At 40.3% G+C, this 25,073-nt stretch overlaps 1 protein-coding gene and 1 pseudogene across 1 annotated transcript in view; one reads left to right on the forward strand and one right to left on the reverse strand.

The window, feature by feature from the left end:
• LOC101586177 (ATP synthase subunit f, mitochondrial-like) overlaps window positions 1-25,073 on the forward strand; it is a 290,636-nt gene that overhangs the window by 198,804 nt on the left and 66,759 nt on the right. The gene's annotated exons all lie outside the window — the stretch shown is intronic.
• LOC101583042 lies at window positions 3,170-4,218 on the reverse strand (annotated as a pseudogene).

Genomic DNA, 25,073 nt, shown 5'->3' on the forward strand with positions numbered 1-25,073 from the left:
ATCTGCCAAGGTCAGTCAAATCCTCTCAGGATTTACCTTGAAACCCTGTATAGCAGTTTGTAGATCTTTTGTCAGTGTCAGCCATGTGGATGAGTCATGGACATTGCTTGGCCAATTTGCTCTCTGTGAAAGCCTGAGAGAATGTTTTCTCTCCATGTGACACTCCTTAAGCATACTCTACATCATTGATCACTTTCCTCTGTGGCCCCATAATCTCGTTGATCAGAAAATTTGGGACACCACTGAGTTACAGGATGTTATAGTACAGGTTCTTTTATGTCCTGAGTCCTCATTGACCATGACAGTCTAGGGCCAAAATATTGGCTATCCTGGTAACCCTTCTTTTTCTCTAATTTTTTGGTCTGCAAACTTAGGTTGTTAACCCTCCAGAAGAGAAGCTTACTGATATTATGACCCTACAACATAGGCAGTTGAGCTTAGCATCAGTATCTGTCTGAATATCAAATGCCTTAGACATAACATGGAGCAGGTATTTTTCAACAGTCATTGATATGCTAAATTTTAAGTCCCTGTAGAATGTGAAAAAAATTAAAAAATAAAAAATAAACAATTACACATTTTTACACAAATTTAGGAATCTAACCATATACAACATTGTACAGGATAGTCCTGTGACATTTTTTTCTTGTCTCTTGTTTTCTTTTATGACCTTTTTTTAAACAAACATTTATTTGAGAGTGAGTATACCAGTAATTGATATGATATTAGAAGCAGTACACATTTAGAAGATCAGAATGACAGGCATTCCAGGCATGGCCCTAGTTTTACATATTGCTGTTCTCAGTGCAGTTGCTTAGTTCACAGGTATCAGCATATATAGTTAGTCAGGGTGAGAATCCTACCAGTTTTTTTTCTTTGAAATGTATAAATTTTTTTTTTTTTTTTTTTTTTTTTTTTTTTTTTGCGGAGCCGGGGATTGAACTCAGGCCCTTGAGCTTGCCAGGCAAGTGCTTATTCAACTGAGCTATCTCCCCGGCCCCAGAAATGTATAAATATTTTAATACTAAATTTATGGAGATATTGTGAGATTAATGCAAATTATCTTTGGTCTCTACAATTACAAGAAATGCTCACAGTGGCAGTCATTAGTTTCCAGACATTTATTAGTATGGCAAACTGCTAAAGTGTGTATATTGCCAAAAATATATATATATATCCACATCTTAAAATATCCTTCATTTTTGGCCAGTGCCTATTCACGATGGTAAAGGCTATGCTTTTCAAAGCTACCAAGGTATCACCAATGTATAGCATCTTTTTTTAAATTTTATTGAGAAACAAATAGCAATGAGATAGTTTCAAAGCTGATTAATAGGACAGTTTCAATAATAAATACATTGTACATTGTTATCTTCTCAGTGGTTATCTATAATACAAGATGCAGACAGGATATCCTGTCCAAACACTATTAACCCTCCAGCAGAAAAGTATAAAAATGAGGTATATAAAGTCATATTAATATGCTGAACTGTGAAAGGCTCAAGTCAATAACTTCTGTGGATAACCCACTACTATTGTGGACTGCTGGACTGTGTTGGATTGTTTTGCTGAATTCACACACCTATAGTATTTAGATGCCAATCGAATACCCACCTCTGACAGGACTAAACAAAAAAGGGGATACAAAGGAAGGACCATTTTGTATTTGTATATACAAAATAGTTGGGATAGATATACAGCTACTTTCGCTTAATTCAATGGGATTTGAAGTTTAAATGTTGCTTGAATGTTCTTTATATTTTATTTATTTATTTTTGCGGAATCAGGGGTTGAACTCAGGCCCCTGCACTTGCCAGGCAAGCACTTATTCTACTGAGCCATCTTCCCAGCCCCTTGAATGTTCTTTATTTATTTTTATTGTGTGTGTGTGTGTGTGTGTGTGTGTGTGTGGCCAGCTCAGCCCACCAGGGGGCGGGGCTGGCTGGCATGTGGTGCTGGGGGATTGAACCACGGTCCCTGTGCTTTGCTTAGCTTAGCTTGTTCTAAGTAGGTGCTTTAGACCACTGAGCCATCTCACCAGCCCCTTGAATGTTCTTTAAAAGCATTATGTTGGCCAGGCGTAGTGGCACATGGCTGTAATCCTAACACTGGGGAGGTTGAGGCAGGAAGATTGTTGAAGTTTGAGACCAGCCTGGGCTACATAGTGAGTTCAAGACCAGCTTGAACTGCAGAACAAGACCGATCTCATAAAGACCCAAAAAGGGCCAGCCAAATAGCTCAGTAGATTAAAGTGCCTGCAAGCAGGTGCAGGGGCTGGGGGTTCGATCCCTGGGCCGGCCATGCTGACCCCGCCCCCAGGGCATGCTGAGACTACAGTTGAGACTGGGTATGGTGGCACATGCCTGCAGTCCCAGCTCTTGGGAGGCTGTAAACAGGTGGATCATTATGAGTCCCATCTAGTAGTGAGACCTGAACACCCTGTGGACCACCGTTCCCTAAAGTACAAAAACAAACAAACAAAAAAGACCCAAAAAAAGCATTATGTTCAATCCATGCCTGTGTTGAAATTATCATACTCCTTTTGTTTGTGAAATCTGTTTTAGTAAGGTTTGGCATTCTTTCTCATTGTGGCTGGCAGGTTTGTTTGTTTGTTTGTTTATTGTGGGTTGCTTGGTTTTGTTTCTCTGAGAGAGGATCCCAGGCTGGCCTTGAACTCACAGTGATCCTCCTGCTTCAGTCTCCAGAGTGCTGGGATTACACAGGTAAACCCTGGCTGGCAGGATTTTTCAGTGTGTGTGTGTGTGTGTGTGTGTGTGTGTGTAGCACATGGACCATAGAAAGAAGGTAAGTACCTATACTGGGGCTGCAGAGTATAGTTGCCACTAATCATCTGTGCCTTGAGAGGTTGCTACTGTGACTAAAAGATTCTACTTTCTAATTTAGAAAACCGAAGTATGTTTGGAACAACTTAGGTATGAAATCTACTTTTTTTTTTTTTTTTTGGCAGAACTAGGAATTGAACTCAGGCCCTTGCACTTGCCAGGGAAGTGCTTATTCTACTGAGCCATCTCCCTGGCCCCTGAAAATCTACTTTTTAAGCTTTACATTTAATGAGAAAGTTCACGTATTTCTGAGGAAAGTGCCTCATTAAGTTTTTGCACTTTAATATTTTTTTTCAACAAAATCTAGTATTTATTTCTATAGTACTTTATAAATGGAATTTTCTTCGACTTGTATCCATTTCCCAGGGCTTATGGACCCATTCATACTCTCCATATTTAGAATCAAAGGTTCCTTTCTGAAGAGATCTTAATTTTAAGGTAAAACGTGGTCCAAGTTCTTGAATTCCCACTTTCTTTTCACTCTTGAATATGTACCTATGAAATCTGATGAAAATGTAATCCCTCTGATTGTGGAATGTGGCAACCTGTCTTCCAATAAATTGAGGATTATGGGGAAAAAGAGAAGCAAACATACATCCAATTGAATGGCCCAACCTTGTTGTAAAGTTATTCAAAATTATTTCAGGTACGTGTTCTGTTGGGTCCTTGCCCCTTCTCTTAATTTCTTTTCGAAGACGAACACTGCTCATTTTAAAATGAGCAGTTGGACCATTTGGCAAGTGACTCAAAATAAGTCCATTTGGTGTTTTACAATCTTCATTAACTACAATTAGATCGGTGAAATCTCTTGAGATGCATTGTGGAATAATTTTTTTCAGAGCCAGTCCTCTTCTATAATAAACATGTGAGTTGGGTATAACTGTTGAGAGCTGCTGGCAGAGTTTTACTGTTCTCCCATGGGGTCTATCTGATGTTGTGATGAGAATCTTGGGAGAAGTTTCTCTGTTGAAGTAAGGCGCAAATTCATCTGTAGCTTCATCATAAGCAACCTCCTCATCATTAGGGTCTACTGTAGTCTCATCATAGACTCGTTGGTTGTTGATAGTCTTCAGAACTGGTTTTGGTGAGCCTTATCACCAAGAGCTTCTCTCTCTTTTTTAAGTTTTTTCTTAGCAATCAACTTTTCCTTTCACTGCTGCTGTTTCCACCGCGTGAACATTAAGTGTCGCCGCTGCTTGTTCTTAATTTCCGAAATGCTGAAGCCTGGGGGGAAGGCAGTCGCTTTCGGGGGCTGGACCCCGCCTTCCGTCGCGCCATCCCCGGCGACTGCAGCCTCTTGAGGGTCTGCTACATTGGCTTTCCTTTTCAAGCCTTTCTTCCTGCTGCCGCCACTCTTTTCCCCGGCCTTCACCATGTTGCTCGCTCCGGTGCGTCCCGCACTTCTAATATTTTGAGTAAATGGGTTCCATAAAATATATTCCTAAAACTAACTTTACAGGTTACTCCTTTTTTTTAAATTTTATTTTATTTTTGTTTGTTTTTGATACAGGGTCTTGCTGTGTACTACAGATTTGTGGTGATCCTCCTGTCTCAGCCTCCCTAGTGCTAGGATTATAGGCATGTGCCACCAAGCCTGGTTCTGGGGCTGGCACAGCATGTGGTACTGGGGGTTGAACTCAGGACCATGCACTTGCCAGGCAGGTGCTTATGCCACCAAGCTATCTCCCCAGCCAGGTTACTTTTTGATGTGGCTACCAAGAAATTTAAAATTGCATGTGTATAGCTTGCCTTGTATTTCTTGTAGGCAGCACTGGCTTAGATTATAGCATGACTGAAAAGGACTTTTTACACCCTGAAAATGTTGCAGACACAGACAACTCACTGTGTAATGCAAGACATATGAAATTCAATTAAAGAACTGGATGTTAAGAATATAGGATGAGGACCCAGAAGGCCCTGTGCAGGACCAAGTGGTTACAGAGAATAGGCATTGACAGTTTCCTGTTTAGAAGCAACTGACATCCCATGTAAAGTTTGGACTGCAGTATATGGAGGCACACACCAGCAATCCCAACACCGAGGAAGGCTGAAGCAGGAAGATTTCAAGTTTGAGTGCTATAAAGGCAATGCAGCAAGACACTGCCTCAAAATTTAAAAAAAAAAAACCAAACCATGCTTTTTGAAAGAAGAGACATGATGGTTAAGGAAGTCATAAAAAGTAAAACTAATAAAATCAGTAACAAAAAAAAAAACACAGCAGATGTGATAGTCAATCTTGATTGTCAGCTTAGATTGAGAGGCACCTGGGTTACTTGGAAAGCACATTTCTAAGTAGGTTCTTGGGGATGTTTCCAGAAATAGTTGGTATATAAAGTCAGCCAACTGATGGGGCCAGACCTGCCTTGATTGTGGGCAGCATTATCCAGCAGGGCTTGCAGCTTGAATGAAGCAAAACCTGAAAGGAGGAAGAAGGCAGCCAGTGCTTGCAAACTTAATTCTGCGTGAGTAGGTACATCTTTGCTGATGTCATCACCTATACACATCAGACTCCAGCTTCAATGCATTAGTAATGGGACAAAATTAATCCTAGATTAATTCAGGTTGGACTGACTAAACCTAGCAGCTTAAGTGCAAGCTTCAAAGGATTTGAAGTTTTCAAGTAATTTACCTGGTTCCCAAGGCCAAAATTCAAGAGCGTAAGAGTATAAAAACCCAACAAGGTGAAATTCAGTACGAATCCAATTGAAAATTTTTAGGCATACAAAGAAGAAAAAGTGTAATCTAGAATAAGAAAGTTATAGAAGCACACCAGGAAGTGATTCATAAAAGAATGAACTGATGTGGACACTAAACTAATTGTAAGGATAGATTGTCTACCTCCCACATGAGGGGGCTTGGGTGTGCACTGCAGCCTCACAGCTGTAAAATCCAAGAAGACCTGTATCAAACTTCTTGAGATGCAGATTCCAGTGTCTTGAGTGGAAAACAGCAAAATGGTTTAAGAGCAGACATTGTAGAAGAAAAGATTAATCACCTTGACAATGTTTGGTAAGTTATTCAAAATGAAATACAAAGAAAAAATTTAATTAGAGCATCCGTTAAGTAGGATTTCAAGTACTCTGATGTGTCATTGTCTCCAAATGAGAGAGTTCAGAAAAAGTATTTGAAAAAATAATGACCAAAAGATCCAAATTTTATAGGAAGCATGAGTCCTCAGAGCCAGTGGTCCCCATGCGCAAGGGACATGAAGGTGCTGTCCCAAAAAACAATCATCAGAACCTGCTCAAGCTGCAGATCAGTAGAAAATATTGAAGGCAGGGAAAGAGAAGTTACCTGTTGAATAGCAAAGGAGGTAATGAAGACAGCATATTTCTCACCAGATGGAATATAGGCACCACAGCAATGGAATAATGCTTTTTTAAATATTGCAGTAAAAAATTCTATATTTTTATAGAATGTACAACTCCTTCCCACAAAAAAAAAAAAAAAAAACAAAAAACCACCTGCCAGCCAGAATGCAAGGGAGAGAGTGCCAAACCTTGTTAAAACAGATTTCCCAAACAAAAGGAGTACACAATTTCAACACAGGAACAGATTCAACATAATGGATATTCTTGGTCTTTTTGAGACACGATCTCGCTCTGCAGTTCAAGCTGTGTTTGAACTCACTAGCCCAGGCTGGTCTCAAACTGACAATGACCCTTCTGCCTCAGCCTCTCCAGTGCTAGGATTAGAGCCATGTACCACTGCGCCCTGCCAACATGATGCTTTTAAAGAACAATCAAGCTCAATCCTGTAAAAATCTTTTAAAACGGCAGGTGAAATAAGTATACATAGAAGCTAAGCAAATTCATCCTCAGCTCATTCATACTGCAAGACCTGTAAACGAAAGGGTTTTAGGGACAAAGATACCGGGCAGAAATCTGAATCTTGGGAGAAAAAGCACAATTCTCCTTTTTACAAATAATAGCTGCATTAAGGAAAAAGGCTAAAACTAATCATGGTGTCATAATATTAATATAAATGAAATTTATGAAAATCATAGGATGTCAGGAAGCAAGAAATTAAATCTTGCTGCTGTGAAATTGTTACTCAGTACTTGGAGAAGATTTCTTTGCCAGTGGCAGTAGTGGCAAACCTATGGCAAGTGTGTCAAAGTATTTGTTTTTCTTTTAAGACAAAAGATATTAATGTATGAGTTGGTTTTTCTAAACTAAAGCCTCAGTATTCAGTTTTGATGGCAGCGTTGCCACTTTGCGGTAAATAAGTGGGTTTTTGGGTTGCGGTTCGAACATTCATGTGTAAGAGGTTTGCCATCACTGGCCTCGGGGTATCTTAGTGGGAGAGCCTGGCCTAACGTGTGTGAGGACCAGGGTTTGCTCCAGAGTACCACAACACTGAGGGCCAGGGATATAGCTCAGTGGCATAAGAATCTGCCTGGCAAGCACAAGGTTCCAAGTTCGAGCCCCAGTACAGCAAAAATAAAAAAACAAACACCAACAACAAAAACCACAGAGTACCACTAAACAAAAATCAAAGTGAAAGTATATTACTTGAATGAGACTACAATAAGTTAAATATGTGCTGTAGATGATAGACTCTGATGTAATCACAAGAAAACCTAGCAAGCCAATAAAAGAGGTTGAACAGAATCACCCAAAGTTCTTAAAGAAGATAGAAGATAAACAATACAAAGAAGAACTGGATTGCAGGATTGGGCTGTGGACTGAGAACTGGAGGGAGAAAAGTACCTTCTGGACACAGCGACAGTCTGAGAAGTGTGGAAGTGCCTGAAAGAGCCAGACACCCCCTACTCACACAACGCAGAGCTCCCTATGTGCACAGAGTAGAATGCACTGGTTGAATTTAGACTGCAGTATATTGAATAAGACTGAGAAGACCCACAAAAGGTGTCAGACAGACCTAAGATCAAAAAATTGAATGGAAGGTTGGCCCGCAGAAACAACACAAGGAGACAAAGTCTAAACAAGATGAGCTTGGTGCAGGAGACCATATACCTAGAGATACCTTAAAGTAGGAGACCATGGAAGGGGGGCTCAGTAGTTGCTAGATCAATGTGAAGAAAACTAAACTTAAGACTTTTTTTTTTTTTTTTTTTTTTTTTTTTTTGTAGAGCTAGGGATTGAATTCAGGCCCTTGTGCTTGCCAGGGAAGTGTTTATTCCACTGAGCCATCTTCCTGGCCCCTAAACTTAATTTAAGACTTGTAGCACTTACAGAATGATCAGAAAACAAAATCAACAACAATTTCCAAATTTAGGTTAAGAGGGCCAGTGAGACAGCTCAGTGGAATAAGTGCCTGCTTTGGCAGGCGCAGGGACCGGGGTTAGATCTCTGGTCCTGCATGCTGTGCTGGCCCCTCCCCCAGTGCGTGCTGAGCTGGCAAGAGGGTCTGGGCGTGGTGGCTCATGCTGTAATCCCAGTGCTGGGGAGGCTAAAAACAGGAGGATCACTACAAGTCTGATCGGGAGGCTGAAAACAGGAGGATCACTACAAGTCTGATCTGTGTACTAAGACCCTGAATACCTTGTACTAAATACAAAAAAACCCCCCAAAACCCCACAAATTTAGTTTAAGAGTTCAACTTCTAGATAAAAAGGGCATATAGGAGCCCAAACAGGTATGATCAGAGAAGAGCTCCATAACATATCATAGTTAATATTCCAGAAGCTTAACATAACGACAAATTTTAGTAATGGTTAAAGCAATAAGCAACTTACACAGGCAAACCTTTCAGAAATACAGAAGATTTCTCCATACAAATCTTAAAGGCCAGGAGAGGTTGTAGTGATGTTGCTTATGCCCTAATAGAAAACAACTTTCACCCAGAGTTTTATATCCTGCAAACTTGTCTATCAAAATTGATGGAGAAATTCGGACTTCTTGTGGCAAAAGCACCTGAAGAATATATCATGGATCAGGCGCAGCAGTGCCTGTGGGAGGCTGTAAAGACATTCTTTAGAAAAAAAACAGGTACTCAGAAATGAGAGTGGCAGAGAAAGCCAGATGTGGGACGGTTATACGGGAAGACCAAAATCCAGTATTAGAGTTTTGAAAGAGAAGCCAGATGGCCCTGGGGTCTCAGCACCGTTTACAGATCCAGCATACACACCATCTTGCAGGAAGATCTACTGCCCCGAGGTGGTAGCCTGCACTGTAGTGGAGGCCAGGCCATGGGGATAAGCGTTGTTTGTTGTTCTTTTTGAGATAAGGTCTCAGTATACAGTTCAGGCTGGCAATAGTCCTCCTGCCTCAGCCTCCCAAGTACTAGGATCACAGGTATGCGGCACCACACCCAGTTTGGGGATAAGCTTTGAACTTTCCTAGCCTCCACAATGGGGTAAGGAACTCAACAAATAAGATACTGGTATTCGCAGACCAGGGCACCAGAGAAACAGAAAGTAGGTAAGCAGTATTTGGGAAAGCACCAGTGAGACTTAGGTTAGGTTTCCTTCCTTCCTTCCTTCCTTCCTTCCTTCCTTCCTTCCTTCCTTTCTTCCTTTCTTCCTTTCTTCCTTTCTTCCTTTCTTCTTCCCTCCCTCCCTTCTTCCTTTTCTTCCTTCCTTCCTTCCTTCCTTCCTTCCTTCCTTCCTTCCTTCTTTCCTTTCTTTTTTTTGTATTGAGACTTGAACTCAGGACCTTGTGCTTGCCAGGCAGGCACTTGTGCCTCTGAGCTATATCCCTGGCCCCATCAGTGAAATTTTGAGCAAGTTGAAAACTAGCCCATGATCTGGATTAGAACTGTGACTCTGGGGATTACAAGAGTAGGAAGCAACTGCAAATAGTCCAACCACTCAGGAGATAATCAGAATAGCCCTGAAATCGGCACTCCTTACCCCTACACAGGGTGCTGTATCCATGAGACGCTTGCTGCCCACCATCAGGCACCTTCACCTCAGGCCCTGAGCTGGGGCCTGCTGAACGCTACAGAGTAGGTGGGCAGGAGAGCGACAGTTTGTGGAAAGCAGGAAGGAAAACAGCACATGCAGAGAGCCAGAGATGGCACCTGAGCCACAGGCCATTTCGCAGCATGGTTATCAAAAGGCTTGCAGAAGGAGAACACAGAAGCAGCCACAGGATTTGTTGTGCAGGGAAGGGAACATAGAACCCATGCAGAAGCCAGAAAGCTGGGTCATGAGCCGACCGCAGCGTGCCTTTCCCTCTGCAAATTACCTGAGGGTGTCTGATCTCAAGACAAAGCCCAAGGCTTCCTGTTAGTCTGTCCTCAAGGGTGACTTGTGGGCACTCACAGGCAGATAATTGAACACATCACGGGGGAGGACTACCTCAGAGACTTGGAGGAGCAGCCTGTAGACTTATAAGCGGGTGTAGATAAAGCACCTTGTGGTCACAGCAATGTTCTGAGGAGGGAAGAGGCACGAGAAAAGCCAGACCCAGGGCCGGGGAGATAGCTCAGTAGAATAAGCGTTTGCCTGACAAGCGTAAGGTCCTGAGTTCAATCTCCGGTGCCGCAAGCAAAAAAAAAAAAAAAAAAAAAAAAAAAAAAAAAAAAAAAAAAGCCAGACCCAGAAGGCTGGCCAGATTTCCTGCATTGTGAACATGGGATACAGAACTCACTGGCTAAATTCAGACTGTAATATAGAGAAGACCGTGAGGATGCTTGAATGATTTTGCTTGTTTGTTTTTTGAGACAAGGTCTTACTATATAGTTTGGACTGATCTTGGTCTCATGATGTAGCCCAGGCTGGCCTCAAACTTCATTGATCCTCTTGCCTCAGTCTCTCAAGTGTTGGGATTGCAGGTGTGACCACAAGACCTGGCAAGGACACATTAATTTTGTGTTTTTGCTACTATGTGGGTTTTATTTGATTGATGCTTTCTCTCCCCTTTTCATTCTCCCTTCTTCCCTTCCTTTCTTCCTTCCTTGTTCCCTCCCTCCCTCTTTTGCCCTATCACATTTAATCCTCCCTATTTTTCTTTCTGCTTTTATCTAGTATACACATGACAGCTGTCTTATGTAGACAAAGGAGAATAAGAATTAACCAGAATTTAACCCAAAAATTACCTTATATGAGCAACTGAGCTAGTCCTCAGAAGTGTACCTAGAAAAGTGGTGGTGAACTTATGGTATGCCTGCTATTTTTCTTTTAAGACAAATGATGTTAATGGATGAGTTGTTTTCTCTAAACCCTCAGTATTGAGGTTTAGTTGCGGTCTTGGCGCGTTGCTACAAGTGGATGTGGGGCTGGGATTTGGTCATTGCAGGGTAACCTCTCTTAAAGCTTCGCCATCGCTGGTGTAGAGTGTCCCAACACCAGCTGAACTATCAGTGTATGTAAAGCTTTCAACCTTCTCACAGCTTCCTCAGTATTTGACTACACTTCTCTTCCACCATGTCCCTTCTACTCCTAGAACCATTCTCTCAGACCTCCTTTCCACCAGCCCTCTATTCCAGTTATCAAAACAGTATCAACAGATTTTGAGCTCGCTCTTTTTCCATTTGCTAATTTTATATCCTGCTTTCTGATCTACACCCTTTTCTCTTCCTTTTCCCATCTCCAGCCACACTGTCCCATCTTATCTGTCACTCTTACTGCCACAATTTCCATGAAAAAAGCAAAATAACCAGAAACTAAGCAACCTTGAAAACTAGAGTTCAAAAAGGCTACTCCAAATCATCTCACTTGTCAATGCAGGGTAACCATCGACCAAGGGAATTAGGAGGTATAATTTTCTGCCTCACACTGACCATCACCATGGTAATGACAAGTACTTAGTTTCAGTTAGGTCTTATTTTTAAGGAACCATGATATTTTACCATCTTTATGGGTCATTGATAAAAGAGTGACATTGTTAAAGTTTAGTGTACACAATTGATGTATGATTGGACCTGTTGATCCTGATATAAGTGACAGGGATCCTCTCCTGCAATACAGAGGCTGCACCTGATCCTACTGAGCTGAGTGGATGAAGAGGTAGATAAATACCAAAACACAACCAAAGCCAGAGTGCATTACTGGGAGGCTGGCATGAAGGAGATCTCATACTAGCAACAGTCTAATTGATCCTCAAACCTTAGTACACACACACACACACACACACACACACACACACACACACAGAGGAAACATGAGTAAACAAGGGAACAAAATGCCTCTGAAAACTCCTAACTCCCCCAAGGATGATCCACTTGGCATCAACAGGAAGGAAATGCAAAACTAAACCTCTGAGGCATTATGCTTGGTGTTACCAAGAGATGCACTCAGCAAAGCTCTATTGCCATTTATGAACGGTATATTGGGTGACAAACACAACGTCACCATCTTCCATGCACAACATAAATACTGTCATCTTCCCCAGAATAATGGGATGAATTAAGTTCCTGAATCACAGTACCACTGTATAAAGGGATAAAAGAAGAAACCACAAAAACATCAAAAAGTGTTGGCAAACTAAAAGATGATAAAACTAAGCTGATAATATTAAATAATATTGTTAGTAAACTAAAGAAGTGAAAGATTCAGTAATACCTCAGTTCTTTTTTTTTTTTTTTTTAGGCCCTTGCCTGGCCAGGCAAGTGCTTATTCAACTGAACTATCTCCCCAGCCCTACCTCAGTTCATGAGCGCTCTGTTTACAAACAATTTGCTTCACAAACAGAAGGGTTTAGCAAAATTTTGCTTCCATTTGCAAACTCTGCCTGGAGTGAAGAAAAGGACCACAGCTGTGTTCCCTACACAAGCACAAGCTCAGCCATCCTCCCCAAATTATAGAACAAATTAAGTTGTTTTATGACTGTAGTCAAGCTAACCAAAATGAAACAAAATATGAATATTTTGGGAAAGAATTAGAGTCCATGAAAAGGTGCCAAGCAAAAATCCAGGGCATGAAAGATTCTGTTTAAAAGATGAATAGCATGGGGGCCGGGAAGATGGCTCAGTAGAATAAGTGCTTGCCTGGCAAGCACAAGGGCCTGAGTTCAATCCCTGGTTCCGCCAAAAGATGGACAGCAGATGGCCAATATATATCTGGGGGAGGGGAAGCTCAGACACAATCTCACTGTACAATTCAGGCTGCCCCTGAACTCACTATGTAGCTCAGGCTGACCTTGAACTTGTAGCAGTCCTCCTGCCTCAGCCTCCTCGTGCTGGAATTACAGGCATGCACCATCATGTCCAGTTTAGAATCAAATGGTATTGCCAATATAACCACTAGAATTTATGGAACACAAGGCAAGCAGTCCTAAGGAAAGTTTATAGCTTCGAATGCCCACATCAGAAAAGCACAGCAGATAAAAATAATACCAATTATCTACTAATGCACCTAGCAACAACCTAGATCCAAGACTAGTATCAAGAAGGAAATTATAGGGCTGACCAAATAGCTCAGCAGATTAAAGCACCTGCAAGCATGCTCAGGGGCCGGGGGTTTGATCCTCAGGCCTGCTGTGCCAGCCCTGCCCCCAGGGCACGCTGAGATGGCAATTGAGACTGGGTGTGGTGGCATGCACCTGTAATCCCAGCTCTTAGGAGGCTGTAAACAGGTGGATCACTATGAGTCCGATCTAGTGGTGAGACCCTTAACACCCTATAGACCCTTCCCGAAGATAAAAAAAAAAAAGAAAGAAAGAAAGAAAGAAAGAAAGAAAGAAAGAAAGAAAGAAAGAAAGATCAGTAGAGGGCCTGGGGAGATAGCGTGGTGGAAAGTGCCTGCCTAGCAAGTGAAGGGACCTGGGTTCAATCCCCAGTACCATATGCCGTGCCAGCCCCAAACCATGGGTGCATTGAACTGACCACCAAGTCCAAGCTGTGTAGTGAGACGCTGTACCAAATAAATAAATAAAAGACTAAAAGAAACTACAAATAAACATCATCAGAAATTAATGAAATTGAGACTGATTTTTTTTTATTACAAGAGCTGATGAATTGTAGAGCTGGTTCTTCAAAATGATAAAATAAACAAAATCCTTAGTGAAACTTACCAAAAGAAAGAAAGAAATGACCGTATCAGTGCATTTAGAAATGCAAAAGGCAAAATCATAATGCTTGTTATTGAAGTCTAGAAATTGTAAGTGATTCCTTAAGTGGGAGAGACTAGGAGAGATGGATAGAAGTAATAAAGCCCTGAAAAATCCAACAACAGGTAATGAGATTAAAACAGTAATAAAAAAGCCTACTGATTGCTTCTTGGCCTTTTGTCTTTTTTTGGGGGGGGGTGTACTGGGGATTGAACTCAGGACTTTGCTGTTGCCAGGAAAACATTTAGTCTACTGAGCTATCTCCCCAGCCCTAAAGCAGATTAAAAAAAAAATATTTGGTACAGGGTTTATAGGGTCTCACTACATAAATCAGAATCTTAGTGATCCTCCTGTTTTCAGCCTCCCAAACCCTTGGATTACATGTGCATGCTACCACGCCCAGTCTCAATCCCAGTCTTACTGCGGCCCGGGGGCGGGGCCCACACAGCACTCTGGGGATCGAACCCCGGCCCCTGCGCTGTGCCTAAGCAGGCACTTTAGTTCCCTGAGCTATCTGGCCAGCACCTAGCCTTTTGGCTAAGATCCAGTGTAGTATGTGTTCTTATTAGTTTAATAAAAAGCCTACTAAGAAAAGTGCATGACTGATGAATTCACTGCTGAGTGCTACAAGAACTTCACGGTAGTCCTAATGTTACTACTCCTCAAATTATTTGGTGAAATTGAGAGGGAAAGAACACTGCCAAGGGCATTCCTAGAAGCTAGCATTACCTGGATGCCAAAGCCAGACACAGGCTTATGAAAAGGGAAACTATAGGCCATTTATATTTTTTTTTTTTTTTTTTGCGGAACAAGGGATTGAACTCAGGCCCTTGCGTTTGCCACAGAAGCGCTTATTCCATTAAGCCATCTCCCCGGCCCCTTCATTTTTTTTTCCCCCTTCATTTTTTTTTTTTTAAGAGTACAAAATGGGGGCTGGGGAGATAGCTATGCAATTCCTGGTACCACATGCTGTGCAGGCCCTGAAACCAGGCGTAGTGGCGCAAGCCTGTAATCCCAGTGCCGGGAGGCCGAGACAGGAGAATCACTATGACATGCTATGTTATTAGCCAGACTTCTTCTTCTTCTTCTTTTTTTTTTTTTTTTTTTTTTTTTTTTTTTTTGGTGTAACCGGGAATTGAACTCAGGCCCTTGCGCTTGCCAGGGAAGCACCTACTCCACTGAGCCATCTCCCCTGCCCCAGGAGAATCACTATGAGTCAGAACTGCTTAATGAGACCCTGTGTCCAATAAATAAATAAATAAATATTTTAAAAACCCAAATTAATAGCAATTTGATAGTGGTTGTTGTATTGCATAATTTTGTCTTCAAATTAAATTAGGGTACTGAATATAAGCATGCAAAAATTGAGGGGGAAAAGTTATAAGAAACTAATGATAAGAAAAAAAATTAAGCATTAATTGCTTTTTTCAATAGACCAGCTGAAATCAGCAATACAATTATCCAAACTATCCTACATATATACATGAATATATCTTTTTCCCTTCTTTCTTTGTCCTTTTCCTCATTTGAATTTTTTCTTCCTAATGAACAGATTATTTCCCTTTCACAGTATCTGTTGTACCTTTCAGATTTTATTTACTCTTTCAGGTTCTCACACTAGTGAGGCAATATGATTTTTGTACATGTGGGTTTGATTTATTTCACTTAACAATACTGTCTCTAGTTGCATCCTTTTACCTATAAAAGCCTCAAATTTATTTTTTTATACCTGAGTAATACTCCATTGTATAAAAATACCACATTTTTTTATCCATTCCTCAGTTGATGGGCATTTGGGTTGTTTCCTAGATTTTGCAATGACAAATTGTGCTGCTATAAACATGGGTGCACATATATCACTGTGCTATGATGTTTTCAGTCTTTTTGGAAGAATATCTAGAAGGAGAATAGCTGGCTTGAATGGGACCTCCAATGCTAGATTTTTCAGGGTCTCCACACTGATTTCCATAGTCATTGTTCTGGTCTACACTCCCATCAACAGTGGAGAAGCATTCCTTTTTCCTCACAGCCTTTCCAGCATTTGTCATTGGTTGACTTCTTGATGATAACCGTTCTTTCTGGCATAAGATGGGATCTCAGTGTTTTCTTAATTTACATCTCTTGAATGACCAATGATGTTGAACATTTTTTCATATATTTATTGGTCAATCTTTTTAGATGCAAAAATCCCCAACAAGATACTGGTAAAGTAAATGCAACATATCATTAAGATTATACATTCTGAAAAGTTGGCTTCATTTTCAGGGATGACTTGGTCATATAAATCTATCAACATAATACTCCATATGAACAGAAGCCAAGACAAAAATCACATCATCATCTCAGTAGATGCAGAAAAAGCCTTTGACAAATTATATCACTCATTCATTATAAAAACCTTGAAGAAAATTGGTATAGACATTATCGCAGTATGATAAGTCACTTATAACAAATGTCTGCCAATGTATTATTCATCTCATTTTTATTAGCCTATTTTTAAATGTATAGTAAATACATTTTTCATGGAGGAACTGGTTCATGTGCATATCACATCTAGAATCTTTTTATTTCCACTTTCTCTTCCCTTCCTTCTTATCTCCCCCATTTCAAGATCCCTTCCCATTTTTTTTTCAGAGAATCAGCTGATTCATTACTCTTCTGCATTGTTTTTTGGTCTTACTTTTAATTTTCTCTCTCATATTTATAATTTAGTCCTATCTATTAGTTTTAGATTTGGATTTGTTTTTCTTCCCAGATCCTTGAATGTACCATTAGATTATTTCTTTGAGATTTTTTTTTTTTAATGTGTGCATTTACAACTGTTACCTTGTTGTGGTTTGGGGTTTTTGCAAGAGGAACAATACAATACAGGACATATTTTATAAGATTATTTTATTTTTTTAATTTCATCCATTTTTTATTGCTTCATTTATATACAATAGCCTTTACAGGACACAAACAAAACCAAGTTGATTGTGGTGTATAATTTTGTTGATATGCTATTGAATTTTTTTTATTTATTTTTTGGGGGCAGGGTCATAAGATTATTTTATAATCACCCAGAGAATCACATGCAGAGTACAGGAAATCTGTCCAAGCACTAAAGACCAAAGAATCCAGCTGAGGGCCTGGATCCTACAGTAGTGTCCTATATGTGTCCAGCTGAAGACTTAGAGCTTCTAACAATGCCTCCCACAAGTCCAGCTGGAGGCCTAGAGCCCATGACAATATCTCCTGCAGGTCCACTTCACAGATCTGCCCTGGGAAGGCCCAAAGGTCAGTGGTGGAAGCTAGAAAGTCTATGCCAGGAGGATGAAGGATCTGAGCTAGCTGGCTGAGGGATCTGCACTGGAGCCAGGAAGCAATGCTCAAAGTAAGGACCCACGCTCCCCTGAAATGTACCACAGCCATCCTCAGCAACAGTGAGGTCCTGAGCTCCTCTGATGAGGAGAAAAGCTGGGTTCCAATCAGGAAAGCCAATGCGACAAGCTTCTCCAGTAGACTGAGCTGTGCACCATCTTTCCCTCCTGAGCCAGGAAATGATGCTCAAGATGAGGACCAGTGCTCCCCAAGATGAACCGCAGCCACTTCAGTGACAATGAAAGTCCTGAGCTCCTCCTCCAACAAGAACAGCCAAGTTCATCAGGAAAGCCAGCATGACATGACAAGGTCCTCCAGCAGAACAGCCCAAGAGAACCAGCAGCCTCCAACAGCTCCTACAGCTTCCCTAACAGCCTCCCAGCAGCTTCTCCAGTTCGGCCTCTTCTGCTGCTGGCAACAGTCCTCACGGGGATCTCCCACACCCAGCACCATGCTAATTCAGTTCAGCTGGGGGTATCAAGTTGACCACCCGTTAACAATCCACTGCAAGCCTTTTCTCTTAGAACTCCTTTCATTGTATCCTATAGACTTTTGTATGTTGTGCTTCCATTGTCATTTGATTCTAGGAATTTTTGTATTCCTTTCCTGCTTTCTTTTGTGACCCACTGATTATTCAATAACATATTTTTTAATCTTGATGTGTTTGGATAGTTTCTGTGACTTTCTTCACTGTTGGTTTCTAGTTTCATTCTCCATGATCTGATAGTAATCAGAATTATTTCCATTCTTTTGTATTTATTTAAGTATGTTTTATGGCCTAAAATATGGTCTATTTTGGAAAAAGTTTCTGCTGAGAGAAATGTGTATTCTGTTGTTGGATGAAACACTGTGGATGAAACGCAGATATCTGTTAATTCCATTTGCTCAGTGATGTTGAAATGACCAATATCTGTGGATTTCAAAATATGAAAGACAAAATCTTGTTGCCTTTTTTTCCCCTTGTTGTTTTCTTTGGCGGGGGGTTGACCTTTCACATTGTGAGAGTAGGGTATCGAAGTCCCCCACTGTGACTATTGTTGTCTATCTGTCCTTTTAAGTTCAGTACTTTTTGTTTTATGAAATTGGATCCTCTAACATTTGTCATCCCTTCCTGTAGAGTCATTCTCTTTACCAACATATAATGGCCATCTTTGTCTTCTCTGATCATTTCTAGTTTGAAGTCTGCTGTGTATAAAAAATAAGGTAGCTACTCCTGCTTTTTTAAATTTTCAGCCTCTGGTTAAGTGGAATATGTTTATTTTCCATCTTTTTATTTTCAGTCCGTGTTCTTCCATTTTGAATGAATTATCCTGTAGGTAATAGATGTTTGCGTTTTGATTTTTCAGTCCACTTTGTCATCTGTGTTTTTGACTGGAGAGGAGACAGTTGACATTGAGGATTATTATGGCATGGCATTCGTTGAACCATCTCTGCACTGTTTTTGCCCTGTTGATTTCTTTGTGTCACTATTCTTTCAGCTAGGTGTACACGTTTCTATTGACCTTTTGGTGCTGGTGACTCCATTTCTGTCTAGGATTTCCTTAAACTTTTCCTGCAACACTGTTTAGTGGACATGTATTTCTTTAGGATTTCTTTGTCATAGAAAGTTTTTACTTCCCTATCAAAAGGCTAATTTTATAGGATATGAAAGTTTGAGTTGACAGTTATCTTCTTTTAGGGTGTGAAAAACTTTGCTCTAGGCTCCCCTGGCCTTTAAGGTTTGTGTTGAGAGATATGAAGTTATTCTGAGGGGTAGGTCTTTGTTGGTTACTTTCTGTTTTTCTCTATCAGCTTTTAGTATTCTTTCTTTTTGTTGAATTTCTGGAATTTTAATTACGATGTGCTGTTGACAGATTTTTTTCTGGTCATGTCTACCTGAGGTTGTTATGGCTTATACCTGGACGCTCCCCCACTAAGCTTCCTGCAGTCATTTTGGTGGGGCTTTCTGGAGGTGGCTGGATAGAGTGAGTGATGCTGAAATTAGGGATGTGATGCTGGGGTGGGCTTATGGTCTGATGGTAGGGTTAAGGGTGCCTACCCTGGGTGGAGGTGCTACCTGTCCTCGGGATCGGTAGCCTGGGAAGACTATAAGGGCAAGGCTAACGGAGGGCTGCTGCTTGCCACTTGCTCTTCCTGCCTTTCGCTTTCCTTCCAACTTCACTGCATTGCTGCCTTCCTGCCTCCTTGCTGCCATGCACTGTCTCTCCTCTGCGATGCCCTCTGCCATGCCGCCCTGCCCTGGAGCCAGCCAACTGTGAACTGAAGCCTCTACAAACTGTGAGCCAAAAGAAACTTTTCCTCCTTTAACTTGGGTGTTGGGAATTTTGTTCAGCAATGAGAAAAGTAACTAATACAGGGATTATATAGCATCTTGTACTTGAATTCACTAGATTTAGAAAATTTTTTTACTATATTTCAGTGAATATTTTTATACCTCTTAAGTTGTCTTCAGTATTTTCATTTATTCCTATAATTCTTTTTTTTTTTTTTTTTTTTTTTTTTTTTTTTTCAAGAACTGGGGATTGAACTCAGGCCCTTGTGCTTGCCAGGCAAGCACTTATTCTACTGAGCCATCTCCCCGACCCCTTATTCCTATAATTCTGAAGTTGGTTTTTAAAGTTATCTAGCAGCTGTTAAATCCTGTTTACATGGTGTCTTGCCATTTTAGGATGTCACTGAATTTATGATCTACAACAATTACCTTGTCTTCACATTGGTCAAGTCTGATATCCATGTTTTCCACTGAATTTTTCATGTCATCTATTTCTGTCTGCTTTCTTTTCACATTTAATTCTTTTTTGAAGTGATTCATTTCTTGTATTTTTTTTAATGTATTTCATACAGGGTCTCACTACATAGCTCGGACTCATAGTGATCCTCCTGCTTTCAGTCTCCCTAGCACTAGGATTACAGGTGTGCACCACCACGCCTGGACTCTCTCTCTCTCTCTCTCTCTCTCTCTCTCTCTCTCTCTCTCCCTTCCTTCCTTCCTTCTTCCTTTTTCTCTCTCTTTCTCTCCTTCCCTCCCTCCCTCCCTTCCTTCCTTCCCTCCTTCCTTTTTCTTTTTCTTTTTTTGTATTAGGAATCTAACTCAGGACCTCATGCTTGCCAGGCATGTGCTATGCTTTTGAGGTTGTATTATCTTTCTAAGGCAATTTATTGTTTGTTTGTTTTTTTTTCTTTTTTGAGACAGGGTGTCATTATACAGTTCAACCTGGCCTTTAACTCACTTTGTAGCCCAGGCTTGCCTCACATTCACAGTGATACTCCTGCTTCAGTCTCCTGAGTGCTGGGATTATAGGCATGTGCCACCATGCCCAGCCATTATTGTGGTCTGAATAAGTAGTTTCTTTCAAATATCTACAGTCTTGCAATCCAACCAATCATGATTTCTCCATCTAACATTAGGGCCTGTGGGTGTTTGAGATGCCCTCTCTGGGACCTTGAGGCCTCTCTCTCTATTCATTTCAGATTTTGATTACTATTCGAGCCAAGGCTCTTCTTACTGCTACTGGTAGATGAGAAACATGATCAGCCCTCTGGTCTCTGCTGGGTGTAGCCCATGGGACAGGCATGTAAGTGGACTTTCAGACTCAGTGTTAGCAGTCATGGGATCTAGTTGTTCCCTTCTCCCCTCAGGTATTGTTCTTGTCCAGAATTAAGTCATTTGATTTGTCTTCACTTCTGTTGCCCCAAGCCAACTGGAAGAAAAGTTAGAGCTGCCCCAGGACTGGTGGATGGTCTTACCCTTGTATGTGTGTGGGGAGGGGGGCAGCATTCTGCATGAGCTTGCTTGTTGTCTGCTTTAGGTAGGGGTGCCACATGTCCAGGGGAGGGGGACCATGAGTCCAGGGGGGCTTTCCTGCTCACATCAAGAGAAGGCCACCAGGGACCTGGTGCAGACTTGCCTGTGCACATCCTTGCTTGCACCAGGAGAGTGAAAATATTTATTTATTTATTTATTTATTTATTTTTAGGAGAGTCAAAATTTAAAATGTTTTTATATCACTGATGAGTAAAAAAGATCATAATTAGAATATTTAAAGAAATAATAGAATTAACACTATCAAACCCTTCAGCTGTCATATAGAGCTGAAGAATTATTTAGAAAAAAACATACAATTGTGAATGTTTATCAAATGAAACAGTCTGTCAATTAATGGAGAACATATTCATTCTTAGAAGTTAGAAAAAAAACAAAGTAAACCTAAGGAGAATAAAAGGAAAAAAAATAATGAAAGAAGTCTGTGAAACAGAAAAGGAACAAACCTAAAATGGCTAACAAAATTGAAAAATTGGGCCAGCCAGATAGCTCAGTGGATTAAAGTGCCTCCTTAGGCAGATGCAGGGATAGGGGGTTCAAATCCCCTGGCATGCCATGTCGGCCCTGCACCCGGGATGCACTGAGCTGCTACTGAGACTGGGCGTGGTGGTGTATGACTGTAATCCCAGTACATGGGAGGCTGAAAACAGGAGGAGCACTATGAGTCCAATCTGTGTAGTGAGACTCTGCAGACCGTGCACTAAATATACATATATTTTTAATTGAAAAATTGCTAGTAAAGTTGACCAAGAAAAAGGGGTAATGGCTAAAGTAACAGTGCTATGATTTGTGTCTAGATGTTGCCCCAAAACCTCATGCAGTCATAGGCTTTCTAAGGAGATGTGATCTCTACATCAGTCCAGTGATTGGCTTGGCACTTCCCTAAACCCAGCAACCTAGATATGATATAAAAAGGGGCAGAAACTTTTGCTGCCTTCTGTCATGTGCCGCACTGCCTTGGACCCAGCTGATTATGGAAGATATAGCAATCACAAATATATGTGCTCCATGAAATGTGAGCCAAATAAACCTCTCCTTTTTTTCACCTTGAGTGTTGGGTATTTTCTCTCAGTAATAAGAAAAGTAAGACAAATAGTATAAATGAAATGATATATACTATAAATTCTGCAGACTTTAAAATTATAACATAAGCAATTTCATGCCAATGCATTAATGTAGATAAGATGGACAGTCTTAAAAATAAAACATATCAAATCTGACTCAAGAAGAAATAGAAAGGGTCAGCAAGATAGCTCAGCTAAGTTTGCCCTGCTTGGGCAAACTTAGGCAAGCTCAGGGACTGTGGTTCAATCTTCAGCACTACCTACATGCTGAGCCAGCTCTGCCCTCAGGGTGGGCTGAACTGGCCAAAAAAAAAAAAAAAAAAAAGAATAAATAGAGAATCTGGGCATGGTGGCACATGCCTGCAATCCCAGTGCTGGGGAGGCTGAAAACAGGATAATCACTGAGTCTGAAATGTGTAGTGTGACCATGTGCCAAATACATAGAACAAAAAGAAAAAGAAGAAATAAAATCCTTCAGTTATCTTATAATCATCAAAGAAATGGCATTAACAGTTTGAAATCTTCTGACAAAGAAAACTCCAGACTAAGATAGTTCTACTACATAGCTGTAGCATTATCCAAGGAATATATAAATTTGACTTACATAAACTTTTAAAATATAGACAGAGAAGAAATTCTCTAGCTAATTTTATAAAGCTGCTACTACTATAATACTAAAGTACAGCAGAAATATAGGAAAGGAAAATTATAAATTAATCTCACTTATGAACATAGATAAAATGTCTCAAATAAAAAAGGTTTTATGCAATACACACTAAAATGTATGCCAGGTGTGTTAAAGATTCTACCTGTATTAGGGTTAGTAGAGTGCTTTCTTAGCATTCGTAAAGAAAGATTCTTTTTTCTTTTTTTGGCGGAACCGGGGATTGAACTCAGATGCTTACATTTGCCAGTCAAGCACTTATCCTACTGAGCCATCTCCCCAGCCCCAAGAAATATTCTTAATTAAATATAAAATGTTAAGGTAATAACAAGAGGAAGAGATAGCAATCATAAATATATATGCACCAAATATCAGCATGCCTAACTAGATAAAATAAGCATTAATAGATACAAAAAAATCAGATAGACACTAATATAATTGTGATGGGGGACCTCAATACCCCACCATCACAAATAGACAAATCAATTAGACCAAAAAATTGATAAAGAATTATCGAGCTAACAGAACCTTTGAACAAATAGACTTAGTAGATATTTATAAAGTATTTCATTCTACAACAAAAACATTATTCTTAGCTACATACAAGGCATTCTTCAAGGAGCCAGGGAGATGGCTCAGTAGAATAAGTGCTTGCCTGCCAAGCACAAGGTCCTGAGTTCAATCCCCGGTTCTGCAAAAAAAAAAAAAAAAAAAAAAAAAAAAGACATTCTCCAAATAGACCACATACTAGCTCATAGAACTTTCATAATTAAAAGCAAAGGAAATTAAATTATCCCATACATATTATCAGGCCATAGTATAATGAAATTGGAATCAATAGTGAAAGAAACCACAAAAACTACACAAACACTTGGAAATTAAACAGCATCCTTCTGAACAACTGGTGGGTCATAGGTGAAATTAAAGAAGAAATTTAAGAATTTCTACAATTAAGTGATAAAGCTAATAAGATATACAAGAATTTATGGGTTATCATCAAAACAAGCCTACAAGGGAATTACTCCAGGGAATACTGACATCAGAAAAACAGAGCAAGCTAAGATACATAATATAATGTTGAGCCTCAGGTTTCTACAAAAGAGCAAGCTAAACCCAAATCACATATGCCGGAGGAAATTATAAAGATTAGAGCAGAAATTAATGCTATGGAGACTAAGAAAATAGCATAAAGAATTAATGAATTGAAGTGTTGGTTCTTTGTGTGTGTGTGTGTGTGTGTGTGTGTGTGTGTGTGTGTATTTTAGGGAAGGGTCTACAGGGTGTTCAGGGTCTCACTACTAGTCAGACTCATAGGATCCATCTGTTTACAGCCTCCCAAGAGCTGGGATTACAGGCATGCCACCACACCCAGTCTCAACTGCAGTCTCAGTGCACCCCAGAGGCAGGGACGGCACAGCAGGCCCAGGGATTGAACCCCTGGCCCCTGTGCCTGCTTGTAGGCACTTTAATCCACTGAACTATTTGGCTGGCCCTAAAGAGTTGGTTCTTTGAAAAATTGAACAAAATAGACAAACATTTTGGTAACTTTATAAAAAAGAAAGACTCAAATTCATGCACTTGGAATGAAAAGTATGAAATCACAATGGATCCACAGAAATCCAGAAGATCATCAATACCTACTTTGAGAACCTGCACTCTAATAAAATAGAAAATAAAAAGTAGACAGACTCTTAGATACATATGAATTACCAAAGCTGAATCAAGAAGATATAAAAATTGTAAATAATCCAATATCAGTCAGTAAACTTAAAGAAGTAATTAAAAAAACTACCAAGGAGAAAAATCCTAGGTCCTGACACACATCATAGTTGTTAGAGGTCCAACATAAGAACAGAATTTTAAAAGCTTTTTGAGAAATCTGGCAAATAATTCACAGGGAAAACTTTTGAGAATCATGTCAGATTTCTCAGCACAAACTTTATTTATTTATTTATTTATTTTTCAGCACAAACTTTAAAGGCCAGGAGAAGTTGGCCTTAAAACAAACAACTTTCAACTCAGAGTAATATGTTCTCTTATTAAACAATCTTGTAACTGAGAAATAAGATCTTTCCATGATAAAGAACGCCATAAGAAATTTTTGACTCCTGGGGCTGGTGAGATAGCTCAGCGGTCTAAAGCACCTACTTGGAACACGCTTAGCAAAGCACAGGGACCACGGTTCAATCCCCCAGCACCACATGCCAGCCAGCCCCACCTCCTGGTGGGCTGAGCTGGCCACACACACACACACACACACACATACACACACACACACATACACACACACACACACACACACAAATAAATGTTTAAAAAAAAGAAACTTTTCATATCAATACTTGATGAAAAATACCTGTT

This window comes from Octodon degus, unplaced genomic scaffold (assembly GCF_000260255.1).
Source record: "Octodon degus isolate 3935 unplaced genomic scaffold, OctDeg1.0 scaffold00009, whole genome shotgun sequence".
Taxonomy (NCBI): Eukaryota; Metazoa; Chordata; class Mammalia; order Rodentia; family Octodontidae; genus Octodon; species Octodon degus.